Source organism: Danio rerio, chromosome 13, assembly GCF_052040795.2.
Source record: "Danio rerio strain M-AB ecotype USA chromosome 13, GRCz13ab, whole genome shotgun sequence".
NCBI lineage: Eukaryota > Metazoa > Chordata > Actinopteri > Cypriniformes > Danionidae > Danio > Danio rerio.
In genome coordinates this window covers 29,757,987-29,772,543 of record NC_141033.1, presented here as the reverse complement: position 1 = coordinate 29,772,543, position 14,557 = coordinate 29,757,987, and the positions used below count along the sequence as shown (strand labels likewise).

General features: G+C 35.3%; 1 protein-coding gene across 4 annotated transcripts in view; it reads right to left on the bottom strand.

Moving 5' to 3' along the window:
* Nucleotides 1–14,557, bottom strand: part of rin2a (Ras and Rab interactor 2a) — a 67,045-nt gene that overhangs the window by 42,844 nt on the left and 9,644 nt on the right. The window contains exon 1 of one of the 4 annotated variants that reach the window (XM_087279470.1): nucleotides 12,746–13,085. The exons of the other annotated variants lie outside the window; for them this stretch is intronic. The gene's annotated coding sequence lies outside the window, so the exon portion shown is untranslated. Of the gene's footprint in view, nucleotides 1–12,745; nucleotides 13,086–14,557 lie in introns of those variants that run through there. 4 annotated transcript variants of the gene reach the window in all.

Sequence of the window (14,557 nt, the reverse complement as noted above, 5' to 3'; positions counted from 1 at the left end):
TAAGAATCCCTCACCAAAAATGCACCGACATATTAATTACCCCTAAAGCATTTTTGGTTTGACTCTGGATTTTAACTCATTTAAGGTCTTTGATGTTTGACTAAATGCAAATGCAGAAATACTTCCAGAGTAAACTGTAAACAATCCAGCCATTAAAGGTTCCATGCGGTCGCCATAGGTCAGTTGGCTCTGTATGAGCAGCGCTGCAGAAAACTGTCCTCATCTGGAGAGAGACAGAGCCAGCGCTGACCCACTTCCAGATGCTGCAGATCCCCAACACCCAGAAAGCTTTGATCCAGCACAGCTGTCTGAGTTATGCACAACAGCCTTTTCTCCACAGACAGCGCAGTCTTGCTTTGCACGGTGTCAACCTGATTCTTACTGTCGACAAAGGAAACACAAAGCTCTTTTTTTCACCAGGTGAATTTATGCATTGAGCTAACACAAAGCTGCTGTCTGGGTGCTGACACTGTAAAAGGAATCATGGCCAACATGTGGAGCTCAGCTCACAAAGCCTCTTTTGATGTGACCATCAGAAGCTTTAAAAAAACCAGCATCTCCTTCCAAACATTTGCTTTCTTCAATTCATATAAATAGAGATGACTCATCAATGGTGTAGTAAAGACTGTTCTACTTGGGGGACAATGGCTCCTTTAGTACAACATCTACTAAATACTGGAAATTGACATTTGAACCATACCTGTCAATGCTGCTGTTTTTCCTGGGAGTTTCCCATATTTTACAGTTCTATCCCGCTATCATCCCGTAAAGGTATTTTTCCGTATTTCTCCCGTATTTTCAATCTTTCTATGAAGGGCGGCAATAAACATTACAGAGCCGATCCTCCCTACACACAACCCATACTGCTGAACCACCTGGGGACACCCCTTGCTCTTAAATGTGAGTCTGTTCTGCGCTTTTTCAAACAGATTCTGTTCACGTGATTTGAAGTGGAGAGAAAGTCTGGGTTTAGGGTGCGTGTTTAAACAGACATATACAAATAATTAATATTAATAACATCTAAAGATGTCAATCTTGTTTTTTTTTGTTCAAACACAACTAATTTTGTCCTAAATGAGCATGATAAGTTAGGAAAGCAATTCAATGCTTTCATCATAACATTAGAGGTGTGCATTTTTAAAGTGACACCTCTGTTATTTAATGTAATTAAACTAAAAAATTTAAATAAATGAGATTCATTCGTTGCTCTATAATCAGAATGTGTAAGTTATACAGTGAAGACCAGATTAATGAGATTTGATAACTTGATTCTATTTATTTATAATAGCTATGAATTTTAAGCTAAACTAAGTAAATAATAATAATTATTGTAAATAATGATAATAAAACATATTACTGACTGTTTAACTGTTTATTTACAATGCAACAGCTCCAGATAAACATATTTTTGTTTTGTTTTGTTTTTTTGGATGGGGAGATTGTGCTGGGCATGTCCCTTCAAAATGCCATTAGCCATTAAATATAGCATTGCATGTTCCTTTTAATGCTTCAGTCTATCAAATTCTTATTAATATTATAATCTTATATGTTATAAAATGTAATAATTTTATCCTTACATTTTTTCATGTTATGCTGTTTGTTTTTAACACTCTAATATAATAATAATTTTATTATTATTATTATTTTAAAACTTTAATAACAAAAATAATATATTATTGTTGTTTTTATTGTTTAATATTTTTGATACTAACTATTTGTTATATACATTTTGTTGTTGGAGGCTGACATTGTAAAAATAACACAACAACAACAACAACAATAATAATAATAATAATAATAAATATTATTGTTTGTACTTATAATAATGACAGATACTATAATAATACAATTAGGGTTGTAACGGTATGAATTTTTTACGGTATGATAATCGTCTAAAACAATACCACGGTTTGACGGTTTCGCGGTATACGGTATTAAATAGTAATTCTCATAGCAAAGACCCTGAAAAGAATAGGAACACGTTTTCTGACTGAACAAAGGTTTTATTTCAACAAACTTTTGAAAGAACCATTTTAATAGAACTATAGAAGTCTTTTATAAAAATAAACTGAAAAATCTCCCATTTTAATAAATTAAATTAGAAGAAATAAACAAGCAAGGTCTTTTAAGATTAGACAAAAACAAACTTAAACTGTCCTTCCTTATAAGCAGGATAAATGGGAGACCAAAAGTGCAATACCAAGTTTATGGCTGTAAACATGTATTTAAAGCGTTGTTTTTTTCAGTCTAGGTTGTGATGAAGAAATGTAAGCATGTTGAGATTTTCAGGACTTAATCTTGACCGCTGAGGTGAGAGAATGTGTCCACTTGTACAATGAACAAATAAAAAAATAAGAAAATAATAAATAATGTGTCAAAGTCCAAATAAACATGGTGCAAACCCTCAGTAAAAATAGATATACATATTTACTATACTATAAATAGTTACATAACGAAACTAGATTCAATATGGAACATCCTTAGGTTTTATGTGCCAGGATGGATATGGTTGTCTGTGGATATGGATTTGGATGTGGTTGTCTGCAATGCATTTAATCAGCGGATCAAAAGTTATTAAACATTTAAGAGCAATACTTATTTTTAGCCGCAGGCGGCTGTCTCGGTCTTTAAGGGTTAAAACCGTTGATATGCAATTGTTCATGGTATGATAATCGTGCACCTTCAAATCGTGGTACACCGTCATACCGGTATATTGTTACAACCCTAAATACAATAATAACAATATTACAATATGAATGATAATTATATCAATACTAATAATCCTGTCATTGTTATGTAAGTGCCTGCTATCTTGCATCACAAAGAGGCGCTAAATCCTACATTCAGAACCTGTTCAATTTACTGTTCCTGATTGGTGGAATGATCTCACCAATCACATGTGGACTGCAGAATCCCTAGCATAAAATCCACAATTCCTTAGACCGTTCTAAAAATGCCAGAAACGTTGTATTTGCACCTCTTCGCTATGAATCACTTCATGCCTTCCTCATTTGTAAGTCACTTTGGATAAAACCATCTGCTAAAAAACTCAATGTAAATGTACTTCTCTCTTCCAAACCAAATCCCATAATTCTCAGCTCTCTTTTTTTTTTCACTCCTGAATCATCCTGACCAGTCATCACTGTCCACTGAAAACATTTTTACAACCCAAAGGGCACAACAGCTGTCCAGCTGCTTGGAAAAAAATACAGCTTTAACATTTTGTTGTTGTGGTGGTCGGTTTTCCAGAAATAGCAGGAGATGAAAATGGGCTACAAGAGTCTGAGTGAGTTCCAGGTATTTCCTGTGAAGCTCCGTCCCTGCGCTGACAGATATGGATTGAGTTTGACATGTTAATCTACTCCTCTCTGTGAAGGGGCTTCACCTCATGTTGTTGCTGTAATGAGGCATCACAACACACATTCATCTTTCCTCAGCAGGACTCAACAATTACACTTTCCTCTGCTCACACTGCCAGAGCACAGCCTACATCCATAAACATGCACTACTAGTCAAATGATTGGGATAAGTATAGTCCTGTCACAATATCTAATTTTTGTTGTAATATAATTTGCACCAAAATATATTGCGATAAATGATATTATTGTCATTTTATGCCACTCATTACATAATGCCAGAATGACAATATAATATCATCATAATGCAAGTATACTCGTCAAAAAACAAATCATATTCTACTCTTAAGTAGAATTTCATTTAATTACTGTGATTTTAACAATTTCATAACTAGGTATCTAAATGGAATCAGAATGTGGAAACATATATCCTACACAAATAAATAATAACAAATGTTAAAAAAAGAGCAAGGTAAAAACTAACGGAGGCTGTGATATCTGCTACCAGATCTATTTTCAGTTGTCAGACACCCACATGAAAATATACTATAGTAATAGTAAAGTAAATACTATAGTGTTTTTTAAACCACACTGACACCTCCAGTAGAGATGGAGATGCACAATCGGCTATAATGTTGTTATAAAATTCTATTGCTAATTTTAATATGCTATTAAAATTGTCCTCGATGAATAAAAGAAAACATTTTATTTGTGCTTTTGAAAGATACAGTTGCCACAAAAATATGAAGCAGCCCAAGAGATTTTAACACTGAAAATAATAAATGTTAACATCCAAAATGCATACAAAAACAAAACTACAGAAGTAAGCTATGTATCTGTGCACTTTGGATATGAAATTAAATAAGCAAACAATTTCTCAATCCAGGGCTGAAATTGTTTTTACCCTTTTTTCGAGAGCCTTCTACTGATGATTTGTTTGCTAATAATAAATGTTATTCAAACAGTAGATCATCCTTGTAAGATGTCTGGAGTAACAGCCTGAAAATAAAGCTTTAATAATGGGAATAAATAAATAAATTATTTTTTTGATTTATAATTATAAAACAATTTAATGATTTATAATAAATACATTTAAAGTACATTAGATAATAATAATAATAATAATAATAATAATAATAATAATAATAATAAATGTAATAATAATAATAATAATAATAATAATAAATGTAATAATAGATATTACAATTTTACATTTTATAGCATTTAATAATAATAATAATGTATTATTGTTTATACTTATAATAATGACAAATACTGTAATAATACAATAATAACAATATTAATTAAATTATGAAATTATAATTATAACATTATAAATAATGATAATCCTGTCATTGTTATGTGAGTGCCATCTTGCATTACAGAGAGGTGATAAATCATTCTCCAGAACTTTTTCCTTCACTGTTCCTGACTGGTGGAATGATCTCCCTAATCCCATGTGGACTATAATAATAATAATAATAATAATAATAATAATAATAATAATTATTATTATTATTATTATTATTATTATTATTATTATTATTATGTAAAACAAAAAAGTCAATTTCACAACCTAATATTTTATAGCATCAAACAAACAAAATAATTTTTTTAAAATGTCAAAAAATAGATTTTTTACAGAAAATAAAACTAACTTTTGCCCCACAGTATACATTTGTTTGTTGGAAATAGGAAACGAAACAAGCGACAATTGCATCATCATTCTTAAAACTCTCACACAATGGCCCCAGCACACCAAGCAAACCATTGTTGAGCTCGGCTCGGTATGCCAACCAGAGAAAGCAAGCTGTTATTTACCTTGCATCATCCCATTTCTGTGCCTGCATCTGATTCTGAAAGACTCAAAAAGATACGCACACATTTACAACAAGACGAGTAAACAGGAAACCCCTCGGCCTGCCAGCACGGGCAGAATAAACACAAGCAAAGTTATTAACTGGCCACTGTGGAGCGCCAGACACGCTGGGAGAGAAAGAGAGAGAGATAGTTCAATTGGTCATTTATCTCCCTCACCCCTCTATCATCTCAATAGGGATGTCACGGCACTGGGATACACGGAAAATTACAGTGGAAAAGGAACAGGCTTTGTTAGTGTGCCATCTAAAACGTCAACAACTGCAACCAACACCAGACTGGAGGCAAACCCTTCTCCTGTTTCCATCCAAACGGGTCATTTGTTATAGTCCACAAAAGGTTCAAGACTCCAGTTCGTGTATAAACTATATGTGTGTGTGTAGGAGACTCAGCTGGGCTCTTCCGACTCACACAAAGACACATCTGAACTGCAAGGCACAGAGCGCCTCTGTCCTGCACACAGACACACACATATAACAGGTGCGTGGCAGGAGAGAGGATTTTCGAGACCTGGCAGGCCTTGACAGGAAATGGAGCTCATAAGCAATTAAAGGGGCTGAGACATAAAGAAAACAAATATAACAGGAATGCGAGAGCAGATTGTGTTTTTCTGGTGCTCTTCTCAAGGTTGATGTAAACATGAAACAAGAACTTTGAGTGGATGATAATATATATGCAGGACAGTAAATTGTCTTTAGCTAAACAAACCTTGTCAAAAGAGATAACTGACAGTATAAAAATTCTGCAGATTCAGTACGACTAAAAAAAATTATAAATAAAAGATTACAAAATTAATAAAACCTGGTTTGCTTGTTATTCCAAAGGTAAAATAATTCCTCAGTGTCTGCGTATGAAAACATTCTGTACATTCTGATCATTATTTGTGTTTTTCCTGTTATTAGGTTACAAGTGCACACACGCTAACACTGCCCTTTCAAAGTTTGAGCTGTACTGCTTATTTTATTATTGTTTATATTTATTAAGATCATTAAATATTTATTTTAGACTTTGTGGATTTATTTATTATACTTATTTTGTGAACAGAAAAAAACTGTAGTCATTAATTACTGTTGGCTAATTTGTAAATGTCTTTATTGTCAATGTTAGTCAATTTAAAGGGCACCTATTTTACCAATATCTCCGACTCGGCTGCGTCAGATAAACAGCACAGTGACAGACAGGAAAGAAACAGATCATACGTAACGTTTGTGACAAATATTACAGTAAGAACTTTCCTAATTCAAGCCTTTCTGCAATGATGAGTCACACACAATGTTGTTACAAAGTTCACATACACACATACACACACAACACGCGCGTTTAACCTTGCACTGTTTTTGCACAGCAAATGTGACAGGATACATGTTAATATTCACTGATGGATATCTGGTAAGTTAATGTACAAAATAAACCTGAATTAACGTCCACAAACCCGGATTGAAGCGTCTTCTTTTATAACTGACATCCGACTGTGGTGATAAAGATGGTAAATGGCTGTAGTTTATTACAAACATACACTGTTTTAAAATCATTTTAAACTTGTAAAACTCATTCTTGATCTCACATCTGATGATGATTGATGATCACAGCGAGCTGAACTTATCGTTTAATCCCAGTTGCTTTGTGCAAGTCCTGTCTTGTTGATATGATTATACATGTTACTACAAAGACATGTTAATTCACGGCTGTCAATCAATTTGGTGGGTGGGGAAACCGCACTCCTGCCACGTTGCAGTAGGCTACAAAGTGGTAGGGATTTGGATCCTATTTTAAAATCAGGAAATTTTTAAAAAGAGACTTATTGTGTTTCTATCACTCCAATATGACTGTGGACTGTAACGAGGAGGCTGAGGCTTTGTTAGAATCTATTTGCAGAAGTTTAGGCAGAGACATCAACGGATAAACAGGCGGAGAGTCGGCAAAATATAAGCAGTCCAATCCAAACAAACACAGGGGCAAAACCAGAAGACGTGGTAATAGTGCAGGTATAAGTTCAGTATCACAGCAATCAGTCCAAAACAGATCAAGAGGGCAAAGACAGAGAACGTATGTGAATAAGGCAATCAGGGTCATACACAGGATAGCAGTCATGAAAGTCACTTGGAACAACGCTTGGTAAGGCAGGTAAACTGGCAATACTTCGCAAAGAAGCATGGCCTGAGATCTCACTAAAATACAGAACAAACAGGAAGTAACTGCAGAGGGAGCGGAGCTGAGTCAGTAGTCGTGCGAGGCTACCTCTGGTGGCGTGGTGTTACATGGACACTCTATACCTACACACAGTTCTGCCCAAACAGTTCCCAAAAGATGATTTTCATCAAAGGAGCCTTTTATAGCATCCTTTGAACTTTTTTTTATTCATTTATTTAAATTTATATAAATAATATAAATAGTGTGGATCTAAAAATGTACAAATAAGTGTATAGGTCAAATTATTCAAATTATATATAGTCAAATTATTACATCATTTACACTCATTTAACTGAATTATTCAATTCAATTCAAGTTTGTTTGTAAAGTACTTTTTACACTAATTGTTTTCATAGCAGCTTTACAAAAGGTGCACATTATTACAATCATTTATTCATTCATTTTCTTTTTAGCTCAGTCCCTTTATTAATCTAGTGTGGCCACAGCGGAATGAACCAATTTATCTAGCATATGTTTTACGAAGCGGATGCCCTTCCAGCCACAACCTAACACTAGGAAACACCCACACACACATACACTTTGGCCAATTTAGATGAGTCAATTCACCTATAGCACGTCTTTGGACTGTGGGGGAAACCAGAGCACCTGGAGGAAACCCCCGCAAACACGGGGAGAACATGCAAAATCCACACAGAAATGCAAACTGACACAGTCGTGGCTCAAACAAGGGACCTTCTTGCTGTGAGGCAAGCACGTGCACACATAGGGCTCAACCTGTGCAGTGCACATGCCCTTTTTAATCTTGGATAGAAAGTGCCCTTCCCTAATGATCTGAAGTGCCCCAGCGAAACCCCCCACCACAGAACGCACGTACATGCATTAAGAAATTGAGAAATGAATTTTACTTCCCCAAGTTCCTTTAGTGTAACTGACAGAGGAAGTCGCAGCTTGTTTCTGGATGACGTAGTCTTTCCAATCCTGTTGGACTGGAAATGTGTTGCTCTTCAGACACCCAAAGTGTGTTTCACAGCTAATGAAACCAGACATGCAATATGCACAAGTCATGAGATTTGTGAGCAACACCAAACAAATTTAGGTCTAAAGAAAAAAGCAACAATAAAAAAATGTCCCTTTGCAGTATAAAAAATGTTGGGAGTTTATAAATCACCGAAAAAGATTTTAATTATCATTATGCAAGTCTCTTGAGATCCTCGTGTTGCTGGGAGAATATTTTAGAGGCAACTTAATTGTTAACATATTGAACATCTACGATATATGCTAGAGAGACAGTAACTAGGACAATTACAGCCCATCTCACAACCAAACATTCAAAGCATTACACAAATAAATCACCCTCAAGTCTGATGCAGTGGTTAGAGAGTATGCGAGAAGGGGAAGGGAAAGGGTATAGAGACTGTGTTTCTGTTGTATAATGAAGTCGTCTGGCACTGTGTTAGGACCCTGCTGCTATATGGCCTTCCACCTCACAAAAAAAACAGCTGGACAAAATCCAGTACTGCTCAAAGTCTGAGAGCTTAACCCACCAGAGGGGGACAGCAGCCCTAAAGGACAACAACACTTCACACTCCACACTCTGTACACTAAAGTCACCGCATTTCAGAATCAACACCAGTGTGCTATCCAACATGCACACACATTACATAGCATTACAAAACTCACAGACAATGATAAAAGCTGTGATCTGGAAGGTTACTTCAGAAACAAAAACTGATTAGTTCATGTGTCTTTTTTCCGCACAAATTAATTCAGAAAGAAAACAACTGAAATGTCTATGAATCATTCACTCAACCAATTGTTCAAAAATACTGATTCATTTAAAAACGAAGCAAGCAACAACTCATTAAATCATTCACTCAATCGATTGGTTCAAACATTTCACAAAACAAAATGTCAACAGGTAACTCTGTTGACTTCTTACATACACTGCTTTATTAACAAAGAAAATAAGCTCTTTAAAAATTAGTCTTTGCTCATTACTCAACTAATTTCATACAAAAATGCTGATTCATTCATTCATTTTCTTGTCGGCTTAGTCCCTTTATTAATCCGGGGTCGCCACAGCGGAATGAACCACCAACTTATCCAGCAAGTTTTTACGCAGCGGATGCCCTTCCAGCCGCAACACATCTCTGTGAAACATCCACACACACATTCACACACTATGGACAATTTAGCCTACCCAATTCACCTGTATCGCATGTCTTTGGACTGTGAGAAAACCGGAACACCTGGAGGAAACCCACGCGAACGCATCGAGAACATGCAAACTCCACACAGAAACGCCAACTGAGCCGAGGCTTAAACCAGCGACCCAGCGTCCTTCTTGCTTTGAGGCGACAGCACTACCTACTGCGCCACTGCTTCACCAATGCTGATTCATTTCCAAAAATATACACTTGCCTAATAATTAAAGGGTCATGGACCCCCCCCCCCCCCCCCCCCCCCCGTCTAAGCAGGGTGTTTTCACATCTCTAGTTTAAAAAAGTCAAGAAAGTGGGTGAGTCAAGCTTTTACGTGCAAGCGCTGGTTTTCACAATGGCAACACAAACACAGATGCAGGGTAGATAGACTGTGACTACATTTACATGGACATCAGTTATCAAATGATTTGCCTTAATCTGAATAACATCATAATATAATTAAAGTATTTACATGAGTTGCTTTTTGAATGTTCCTTTAATGATCCCGTTTTACATGCACATAATACCAATAACATCATTTCGTCACCACGCAATCCACATTTCCTCCAGAGTTTTATGTAATTTCTCGGCATAGGTGCAGAGAATAGGATCAAACAGCCATTTGTAAACAGACTATCCTGTCACAAAATGTGGTGACAATCATAGGCAGCAAAAGTCCTACACGACAGTAATAGTTTGATTAAGGTGTTTACATGTTTACATTTGGAGAGCAGCATTTACAGCAGATCTTCTAGTCCATAATATTGTAGTGATATTACTATTAACTTAGTAACTAAATCATTAAGATATGGTATGTCTTTAAAAGTTGAAAGAGTACTGCTGACGATAAACATAAACAAAAAACATTGGCCGCACACTTACTAAATCTGTAGACAGGACAATCAACACAAACTGGAACCGCATCTTTTTAAAAGGAAATGAGTAGCAAATCCCGATTTCATCATTTCCAGAAAAGCTATTAGGTAAAAAATGTTCCCTACAAACATATTTTTGAGCGTGTTAGCAGACATCCAGTCTCCAGGCTGGAATTTACACAATGATCACATGGCCATGATGCAGCTTCAAAATTTCCTTTCTAGCCGGAAGAATGAATTTGCTCAAAATAACGCAAAAACAACCAATTTTCACTTTTTTTGTGTGAAATATTTGTGTCCTAATAGTGTTTTTAGCAGCATAAGACTAAATATATATATATATATATGACTGTCAACATCTTAAAAAATGTGTTTTGTGACCCTTTACATTTTTCACTACAAATTGATTTGTTCCAAAACCAGATTCATTCAGAAACTAAACAAGCAAAAAGTCATTAAACCTTTGACTGGAGCTGAAATCACTACACTATAGTATACCATACTATACTATACTATACTATACTATACTATACTATACTATACTAGCCGAAAAACAGTATGTGAACACAGCCGCATATCTTTATATATAAAATGAATAAAATACAAATAGAATTCTGAAGTGCATAGAACGAACACTTTGAGGGCACAGAAGATGTTTTGTCGTTGGTCATAATATAGAGGGATAACTGACATCATTTACAAACAACATGTGAAGTCGCAAGATTCCAATGACAAGCCGTTTGTTTTTTTTTAGATGCGACAACAGAAACATCTTAAATACCACAGACATTCAGAAGCAAAGAATTGTGCACTGCACTCCCATAGTTATAGTAGATAGGTCTGTAACCTAATCAATACATTTATTTTTAATTAAAAATACATGCTGCTGTGTGACTAATGGTGTTGGTTAGCACTAAGCCATGAATACACTATACATCTGCTATATTTAATATTCAAGATATGAGGTAAACTATCTGATGGCACTTTCAGTATGACTATATATGTCACGCAAAATGGTGTTCAGCTCACATTTGAAACAACACTAACACTGAATACAGCATATAAACAGTATCTGAGGTGATCATTGTCATAGTACTTTAGGCTGTTTTTTCAATGTTGCAGAAAAATAAATTGTTTCTAAAATGGAAACTTCAAGCATGCCCGTTCCAGATGGTTAGGACAAATCTTTTTTAACTTAGAAGAGAATGTTGCAGCTCTGCGTGTAGGTAGGTTGTGTGACATTAGAAGGTCACTTGATAATGACAACATGGTGAATGTAGTACATACAGATTACATAAATTCATACTTTTTTGAACATAGAACGTTTTTTTATTGTCCTAAAGACTAAACATCATCATGAGTGTACAGTATTCAACTGAGCTATTGTTTAATCTATTGTTTAATTGATCAACTATTTTTATAAACAAACCACTGAATCATTCACTCAGTCAAACCGAATCTCTCAGTAACATCTGTGAGCTTGCATCCACTCTTTATGAACTGTTTTTGAAACTTGTCTGAAAAGTCTAACCCCCATAGTACAGTGGCTGACGCACTGACAGCACAGAGAATCCAGAGTTAAACACATTAAACCAGAATAAATGCACAAACTTAAAAATAACAACAATAAAAGCCCTTGAAATCTGACTGACAGTTTATTCATGTCAAAGTGTTTTTATCTCAGTCCCATGCTGCTATGCCTGAAAGGATTGCGGAAAGGCTCAGAAAAACGACATTTACAGACACAGCTGCAAAAGCGGGGAAAACAGTGAGAAAGCACACTCTAAAATATAGCCTCTTGTTACCGCAGACTGCAGCACACACACCAACAAACCCAAACCATCTGAATGCCACTGCAGAAGTGGAGGTTGAACGATGACCATTCAGATCCGATTCCATGCTTTTATCGATTCTCAAAATTGCATATTAACCATATCTAGGTCCCTTCACAACACGGGATGGGTGCCTTCATCAGATCCCTAGGCATACGTTCATGAGAAGCGAATAAACACAAGCTCAGAGAGAGCAGGCAGAGGCCAGTGCTCCACAGGATGTGGCCAGCTCCACCCCACATAGCATGTCCCAGAGCAATAACCAGACAAAATGGGGATCAAACAACGATTTATACATGTGCTGACAAATTCCAGACTCATATATCGTGCTGTTCTTGCATTTGAGTTCTTGGTGGACATCTTTCATTGTATTTCATCGAGTTTCCTGCCCTGAACTGGCTCCAAATGTACCTTTTGATCTACTTAAAAGTTTCCAACTCCTCAGAACTTACCCTTTGTTCCTCTTTTACTCCGTCTCTCCATCTCCATTTCTAAGTTTGTGTGTCAGACACAAAGAGGTCTCTCATTCAAGCCATGCAGTGGGAAGAGTGAGGTGATTCCGTGGGAAAGGCTCTTGGCAGACTGGCAGCTTCCTGACTGCAAGAGGTGATATCATTGCTAGAGTCCTGGGCTGGATACCGAATGACCATCCGCAGAGGAAAACAACTGCAGCGACTTGTTCATTAAGCTATTACTATCCTTCTTACTGTCTCAGAAAGGGTCCAGAGCTGGTTATCACGATAAGTGTACTGATCACAAAGACTAAGCCCTTATGTTTACATGTATCTCTGTGATTTCCGTAACACCCAACAAACACAACAAACCTGTCTATTAAGGTTTACAAAATACAAAAATAGCAACAATGAAGAAGCCAAACCAGTTTCATAACTAAAGCTGGATTCCAGGAACATCTCATCATATGAAACTATGAGATATGAGGATGTATGTCAGTTACAATTAGGACATAATAGCTTAGTATTTCTCTAAATTAATTTTTTGCAGGAATGTTTACAATAATTACCATAATATCGTGGTTACAGGAAGACACTTACAAAATAATTAAACCAGGTGAACTGTAAATACATGTGAAGCCCTCCAGTTTACCACTACATGTGTTATTTTTTGTAGTCCCAGATAGATAAAAATGTACTGCACACTTTTCTATTATTAACAAAAAGAAATTCAGTTAAAATTACAGCAGCCAGAAAACAGTAGATAAGAAAGCATTCACTTTAATACAAAGCCTAAAGAATGTCTGCAGAAGCGTTAAACTTTTGGGCTGCATGTAAAGTCATTTAACACATTTTAGGTTATTTATACAGTGTTTAAAATGAAATAATCTGACAGTATTTTTTATTATTTTTCACTAAAAAACACTTTTCAGAGTTTATATTTTGTTAGACCTCACAGACTTCACAAAAAAATAAACTGGATGAGATTTCAATATAAATAAAGATGGTGCTCCAGAACCACGCCTAACTGTGTCATTAATATTCAATGATATTTTGATTTTGATGTTTAAAAGCCGCAACAAACTTAAAAAAAAAAAAAGCTTACTTGGAATGTCTTTTCAAAACCCTGGAACAAACTTTGTTTTTGCCTGATTGTTTTGTTGTACGGATATTTTTTGGCAACAGAGAAAAATAAATGGTATGCATCAAAATGTATTTTTTTCTCAAAAAAATGTCATGTTCCGATAAGATGCTTCCTACAGTATATATATTCAGTTCAATTCGTGTTTATTTATATAGCGCTTTTACAATGTAATGCAGCTTATGCAATAAAACAGAAGTTCTGATAAATTGAAACTGTCATACATGAAAACGTCATTTTAATCATTATTATGCATACGTAGCTAAGAACTTCATTTAGACCCGCTGAACCCTTAGATTTTCAAATTGTTTAATCTCGAACAAATATTTTAAGAAAGTATACATCAATGGAAAGCCTATTTTTTTATCTTTCAGTTAATGCATCTCAATCTCAAATGTGAATTTTTTTTTCTTTTTTAAATATTTCCCAAATGATGTTTACAGAGCAAGGACACTTTCACAGTATGTCTGATAATATTAGAAATGAGTTATTAAAAAACTTTTAAGTTTAAAAAATGGTTGAAAAAAAATCGTCTATCCGTTAAACAGAAATTGGGGAAAAACAGGGTGCTATTAATTCAGGGGGGCTTATAATTCTGACTTCAACTGTAAATTCTGTTTTGTCTTTTTTACTATAAGTTGATTATGTGTCTAATTCTGGTTTATGTCTTT